This window comes from Patiria miniata, unplaced genomic scaffold, assembly GCF_015706575.1.
Source record: "Patiria miniata isolate m_02_andy unplaced genomic scaffold, ASM1570657v1 HiC_scaffold_6, whole genome shotgun sequence".
Classification (NCBI taxonomy): domain Eukaryota; kingdom Metazoa; phylum Echinodermata; class Asteroidea; order Valvatida; family Asterinidae; genus Patiria; species Patiria miniata.
In genome coordinates this window covers 26,211,610-26,218,925 of record NW_024037073.1, presented here as the reverse complement: position 1 = coordinate 26,218,925, position 7,316 = coordinate 26,211,610, and the positions used below count along the sequence as shown (strand labels likewise).

The 7,316-nt window shown below is 43.2% G+C and overlaps 1 long non-coding RNA gene across 1 annotated transcript; it reads right to left on the bottom strand.

The window, feature by feature from the left end:
* Positions 1-2,098: 2,098 nt before the first annotated feature.
* LOC119743408 lies at positions 2,099-6,569 on the bottom strand. Its single transcript, XR_005273021.1, has 3 exons — positions 6,360-6,569; positions 5,761-6,053; positions 2,099-4,769 (listed from the first exon to the last, which is right to left on the bottom strand). It is a non-coding gene; the product is annotated as an uncharacterized LOC119743408 (long non-coding RNA).
* Positions 6,570-7,316: the final 747 nt, after the last annotated feature.

The following is a 7,316-nucleotide window of genomic DNA, read 5'->3' as shown; positions in this document are numbered from 1 at the left end:
GAGGACATGCTATCTCCAAAATTAATTTGAGCATTGAATTGAATTTTGGCCAGATGATTGGTCATGAAAAGAAGACAAACTAGACAGAAAATTGAAAGGGAATATTGTTTTTCTCTTCCTAAACAGTGTCTTGTGTCGCGACATGTAGCAAAACTTGGCGATGGGCTGCAGTGTCAGTCCAAACAGAACATTTGCCTCTTTTGCACAGGAACGATAGTCCGCGAGGACATGCTATCTCCAAAATTAATTTGAGCATTGAATTGAATTTTGGCCAGATGATTGGTCATGAAAAGAAGACAAACTAGACAGAAAATTGAAAGGAAATATTGTTTTTCTCTCCCTAAACAGTGTCTTGTGTCGCGACATGTAGCAAAACTTGGCGATGGGCTGCAGTGACAGTCCAAACAGAACATTTGCCTCACTTTTGCACAGGAACGATAGTCCGCGACGACATGCTATCTCAAAAATTAATTGGAGCATTGAATTGAATTGTGGCCAGATGATTGGTCACGAAAAGAAGACAAACTAGACAGAAAATTTGGAGAAAATATTAGCCTTACAATTTTAGTCAAAATCGGCCAAAAATTGATTTTTCTCAAAATAAGGCAGAAATTCATCTGGATTTTATCGTAATTTTTCATTTTATCTCATTTTATCTTAATTTTAGAATTTCATCTTTTACGTACCTCTAGGGCGACTATTAATGGTTGCCTCTAGCGGTGCCTACTTCTAGGGGCGACTATTGACGGTCGCCTCTAGCGGTACGTACCTCTAGGGGCGACTATTGATGGTCGCCTCTAGCGGTGCCTACTTCTAGGGGCGACTATTGACGGTCGCCTCTAGCGGTACGTACCTCTAGGGGCGACTATTGATGGTCGCCTCCAGCGGTACGTACCTCTAGGGGCGACTATTGATGGTCGCCTCCAGCGGTACGTACCTCTAGGGGCGACTATTGATGGTCGCCTCTAGCGGTGCCTACTTCTAGGGGCGACTATTGACGGTCGCCTCTAGCGGTACGTACCTCTAGGGGCGACTATTGATGGTCACCTCTAGCGGTGCCTACTTCTAGGGGCGACTATTGACGGTCGCCTCTAGCGGTACGTACCTCTAGGGGCGACTATTGATGGTCGCCTCCAGCGGTACGTACCTCTAGGGGTGACTATTGATGGTCGCCTCTAGCGGTGCCTACTTCTAGGGGCGACTATTGACGGTCGCCTCTAGCGGTACGTACCTCTAGGGGCGACTATTGATGGTCGCCTCCAGCGGTACGTACCTCTAGGGGCGACTATTGATGGTCGCCTCCAGCGGTACGTACCTCTAGGGGCGACTATTGATGGTCGCCTCTAGCGGTACCTACTTCTAGGGGCGACCATTGATGGTCGCCTCTAGCGGTACCTACCTCTAGGGGCGACTATTGACGGTCGCCTCTAGCGGTACGTACCTCTAGGGGCGACTATTGATGGTCGCCTCTAGCGGTGCCTACTTCTAGGGGCGACTATTGACGGTCGCCTCTAGCGGTACGTACCTCTAGGGGCGACTATTGATGGTCGCCTCCAGCGGTACGTACCTCTAGGGGCGACTATTGATGGTCGCCTCCAGCGGTACGTACCTCTAGGGGCGACTATTGATGGTCGCCTCCAGCGGTACCTACTTCTAGGGGCGACCATTGATGGTCGCCTCTAGCGGTACCTACCTCTAGGGGCGACTGTTGATACATTTTTAGTCGAAATCGTCCACAAATTGACTTTTCTCAAAACAAGGCAGATATTCATTCAGATGCAAGAGGAACATCAATCAATACTCTAACCCACATAATTTGGAAGATTTGGGCAAAAATCGTCAATTTTTTGAAAAAATAGTAATTTCTTTGAGCGATTTTACCTTAATGTTTCTATAGAATTTCCCCTTTAATAGCACGTCTGCCCATCAATCGATTTGGAATGCGTTCTAGGGCCTTTAAGACATCTTTCTAGCAACTTTCAGGGAATTTATTGAATTGAAATTTTGTATATTATTTAAACTAGATAGATATCAATACAAGCCGAATTCAAGTCAACTTTCATGGAACAAAAATGACACACTCGTTGTGGAGACGATATCTCAAGAAATTTGTTATGTATTGAAGTCAAATTTTATTGAGTGTTTTGTCGTCATAGGTTACACAAACTGTTTGAAATTGGAGAAGGATCGTCAAACAATAAAAAATAATTTTAACCCGAACATGTTAGCGTGTTAAGCTTGAAAAATACAAGGTGAAGTTTACTCAACTTTCATGACACGAGCAACATACTCGGTTTCCAAAAAATAACTCTAGAAACATCTCTTACATTGAATTGAAATTTCATACATTGATTAAACTGGATAGATAACGCAAATCTGTTGAATTGGGAGGGGAATCAATTAATAATCAATACAATTATTATAACCGAAACAATGTAGCATGTTCAGCGAAAAAAATGGCAATTTAGTGTCGACTTTCACGACACGAAAACAACACACTCGTTTCCAGAATATAACTCAAGAAGTATCTGCTGCACTGAATTTAAATTTTGACTATTATTTCAACTAGACAGATAATACAAATTTGATGAATTTGGAGAGGAATCGTTTATCAATATACAACTATTATAACCGAAACAATGTAGCGTGTTAAGCGAAAAAAATATATGGTATTTTGAGTAAACTTTCATGACACAAAAACAACACGCTCAGTTTCCAGACTAACTCAAGAAGTATCCGCTGCACTGAATTGAAATTTCGAAAATTAATTGAACTAGAAAGAAAACGCAAATCTGTTGAATTTGAAGAGGAATCATTTATCAATACAATTGTTATAATCGAAACAATGTAGCGTGTTAAACACGATAAATAAATTGCATGGCAAAATAGAGTCAACTTACATTGAACAAAACCAGCAAACTCGTTGTGGAGACGATATCGTATGTAACATTTAATGTACATGTAATAAAGGAATAGTGTGATAAAGTAATAGAGTCATTGGTCGTCAAACAATAAAATAATTTAACCAAAACAATGTAGCGTGTTAAGGGTGAAATATACTCAACAAATTTGAAGATTTGGACAAATTGACTGATCTATTGAGAAAAAAAAGTCATTTTGAACCGCTCTCCCCCAAATTTTCGATGCAATGTTCGGTTGAGAAGCACATGGGAAGCACAATAAGAATGTATTTAAAGGTTCTCTAAGCATCTTCTTCCCTGCAAGTTTTAAGCAATTTCGTTTTTGTTTTTGCCAAAATCGAAAAAAAATCAAGGAGCCAGCTTTAGGCCTACAGTAATATTTAAATGTTAAAAAAAAATAATAAAAACGCTGACTTTTCTCTAAACGGCAAGTATGTACACCTGATAAATACAGGAATCACAACAGTGTTCATATTCGTTTGCCTCAGTACTCTGGGCAATTATTCCAGATGATACATATATTCTGATACACGTGTATTGAAACGTTTTACACAACATACACAGATGTAAAACAGTATACACTCGTGTTCAATCTAAGATCAAATCTGATTCTTTTCGTTTGAATATAAAAGGTAAAACATTCACATACATGTAAATTAACATCAGCTGTTGTGTACATACAATGTACATAACGTACAGGGATTTCAGGAATACACTGTCATTTTGAAGCTTACCTTGGGCAAAATAAACAAAACTATCTGGCAATTTAGAACAATGAAATTATGTTTGAAAAATAGAACTCTTGCACTTATTTCTATAACTACAGGTACTCATTTACTGCAAGTTGGGTTGCAAAGTGAATATTATTTTAAAATAGGGACTTCTGTTGGTCGCTGTGCACAAGCCTTGCAAAGAATGACGGTTGCATTGGCGAGCTCATGCTGGCATTTGATTGGCCAGCAGCAGGAGATGCTGAGCTCTGATTGGGCAGCATATCCACCTCATCAGACTGTGAGGACTGGTACCATGCCTCATCGTCACAGCAACTGTACAACAGATAGGTGGACTCTGGGGACCTTACCTCTGGGATCTGACTAAATTCAAATCCTTGACGTTGGGATTGGTTTATCATGTTGACATGTTCATAGCCTGGTTTCCGTTGCCACAACCCAGTCGTCGGTTCGAAAGCGGCATTGGTGGTAATCATGTTCCCCGTGTTGTAGGTGGGCATAAGAGTGCAGGACAAGTCAAGGGGTACAGACTCTTTGCCGACTTCAAAAGCAATGGCCGATGTTGTCCACTACTGGCTCGGAATCACTGACTGTTATTCCACGGAACGCATCAATTCCACTGCTGCTTTTTCGTGGTCGTTTGGAAGATTTTCGTTTCCGTAACGAGTTTAGTGCATGGGGCTGGGTCAAACAATCTTGAGAGTCACCGTCACATTTGTTATTACTGTTGTTGTTGTTTACAATCGCCAGGTTGGATATTGCAGCACATGATTCATAGCCCCGTCGACTTTGAATGTTGGGCTGGGTTTGTGTCGACTGGCGGTTGAGTTGTTCTTGTGCTTTTTACTTTTCTCAGCATCCTGCATGTGACATAGCTTCTTCACGTTAATCACCGCTCCTCTAGATCCATGCCCTGCCCTCCCCTTTCTGTGTTTCTGCCTCGTCTTACATTAAGCCGGAGGCACGCTTGTTGTAGTTGCTGAGCCTGTAGCAACTCCAGCTGCAGGCGTAGATGCTGAAGCAAGATGCGTTTCTGGATGTCCGTAGGAGACTTCATAGCTCCTGAAAAATTGACGACACCTGCAGTCAGTGAAGACTGAAGGAGGGATGGTGGAACCTAGACAGAAATAAAAAACAAATTTATAAAAGTTAAATGAAACAGGTTTTTTCAATTGGCTTAAGAAAAATTTTGAGGTGCGCAGGGCAGTTTGGGAAGAAAAGGCAGGGCTGTTTCAAGGAAGTAACAGGCAGGGCTGTTTCAAGGGAGTAACAGGCAGGGCTGTTTCAAGGGAGTAACAGGCAGGGCTGTTTCAAGGAAGTAACAGGCAGGGCTGTTTAAGGGAGTAACAGGCAGGTTGGTCCGCGGTGGTAACGGTACAGGGATTAACAGGCAGGGTGGTTTGGGGCAGTACAGCAATTAACAGGCAGGCTGGTTCAAGGCCGTACAGGGAGTAACGGGCAGAGTGGTTTGGGGCAGTACAGGGAGTAACAAGCAGGGTGGTTTGGGATAGTACAGCAATTAACAGGCAGGCTGGTTTGGGGCAGTACAGGGAGTAACAGGCAGAGTGGTTTGGGGCAGTACAGGGAGTAACAGGCAGGGTGGTTTGGGGCAGTACAGCAATTAACGGGCAGGCTGGTTTGGGGCAGTACAGGGAGTAACGCGCAGGGTGGTTTGGGACAGTACAGAGAGTAACAGGCAGGGTGGTTTGGGGCAGTACAGGGAGTAACAGGCAGGGTAGTTTGGGGCAGTACAGGGAGTAACAGGCAGGGTAGTTAGGGGCAGTACAGGGAGTAAAGCCAGGTTCATACTTCATGCGAATGCGAATGCAAAGCAAATTTGACATCATGAAACATTCGCTGCGAAATTTGCCCCCGTTGAATTCGCAGCACGAAAAATTGCCATGACGTCAAAGATTTGCAATCGCTTTCGCATGAAGTATGAACCGGGCTTAAAAGGCAGGGCAATTTCGAGCAGTACAGAGAGTAACAGGCAGGGCAGTTTGGGGTAGTACAGGGAGTAACAGGCAGGGCAGTTTGGGGTAGTACAGGGAGTAACAGGCAAGGCGATTTAGGGTGGTACAGCTTTGGGTTATTAACCAAATGCTTACTTGGTCATACATCCTGCGGCTCATATCAAACTCAGTCAATTGATTGCCACCGACCAATGGCTGAACGGCAGGCGACGTCACAGTCACGACACAAACCGGTGGGTTGAGTAACAACTGACAATCTATGGGGGGATAGGACACCAGCTTGCTGGATACCAGTTACAGGCGCTGCTGTCGTCGGGTTGTTCTGGTGGGCAGACAATCTGAGGCAGGTGCTATGTTGTAGTAACTGTGCCGTGCCTGGCATCACGGTGTTGTTGCAAGTGATGAGGAATTTGTTGTTGCGAGCTTGTCTAGAATAAAAAACCCTAACCTGTTATTAGTTGTGATGCAAGGTCCCTAAAGAAAAGGCCTGCCAAATCTTTTGAGCAACATTCTGCTGGTAGATTTCACCAAAAAAAGAAAGAAAAAGGAATCCCACTGAAGCTCCTGTAAGCCATCGATACAATGAGTTTGTAGAAAGTAGGCATTCGTTTGCCTTCAAATTTGTATTTTATAATATCTTGTGCTTTCTGAAATTTGTTCTCGCATGGCTCTGGCAAGTAAATCACAAAATACACAGTTCTTAAAGGATGTTTGTGAGGATGTTTATAATCTACTTTAAATGCTCTTTCCATTTGATATTGTTTTGTAGCCCAATTTGGCGTATTCCAGGCTGTAATGTCCCTTTAATATGCTGTACATACAACTGTAGGGTGTGGATAGGCATAAGTTGACGCGGGATGATTTGGCTGTAACAAACGTCCGCTGTGTTATGTAAAATCAAAAGTAGAAACGCAAATATGAAAATTTGTCTTCAATCAAACTTCAATCATTGATCCTGATTGGTCGATCCATGGCAACAATGTGGTATTCTTAGTTATCCCGCGAGTGCGAGTGGAACACGGAATAATGCAGTGTGTCTGTGTCCCACATTCGGCTGAGTGGTATGTGGGACACAGACGCACTGCATTTTTTGTGTTCCACGAGCGTGAGCGTGAGCGTGAGCGCGATAACAAATTTATCTTTAAGCAAACTTGAGGCACAGCAAGATGAAACACACATGCCGCTGTTCATGTTCGTATGGAATGGCGGGCGCATCTTAGAATAGTGCAATATGCGGAGTGCAGTATGGACTGTGACCGTGCTACATTATATGTAGCACGGCTTGTTGCCATGGATTCACCAATCAGGATCGAGGATTCAAGTTTATTTGAAGATAATATCTCATATACCATGGTCCATATCACACTCTGCCTATCATACGGACCCAACCATCGCTGAGAACAGACAGTTATCTAAAATACTACATCTAATAAACAGCTGTGAGTTGGCTGTTGACTTCATGCATATGCTCGGGTACACTACATATATCTGTGCATTACTTTCCCCTGACAGAGCTGGCACTCAGGCACACCCTGTGACCTATGGGTTCTATGCATGACAGATTCTACAAACTGCACTTTGAGGGTTGAAAAAGAACAGCTTTTTTTCGTGGTTTTTCAGCATGGAGACACAATACATTGAACAGCTCAGTGGAACGATGTCAGCTATCAATTATTAGCCCTTAAATTTGG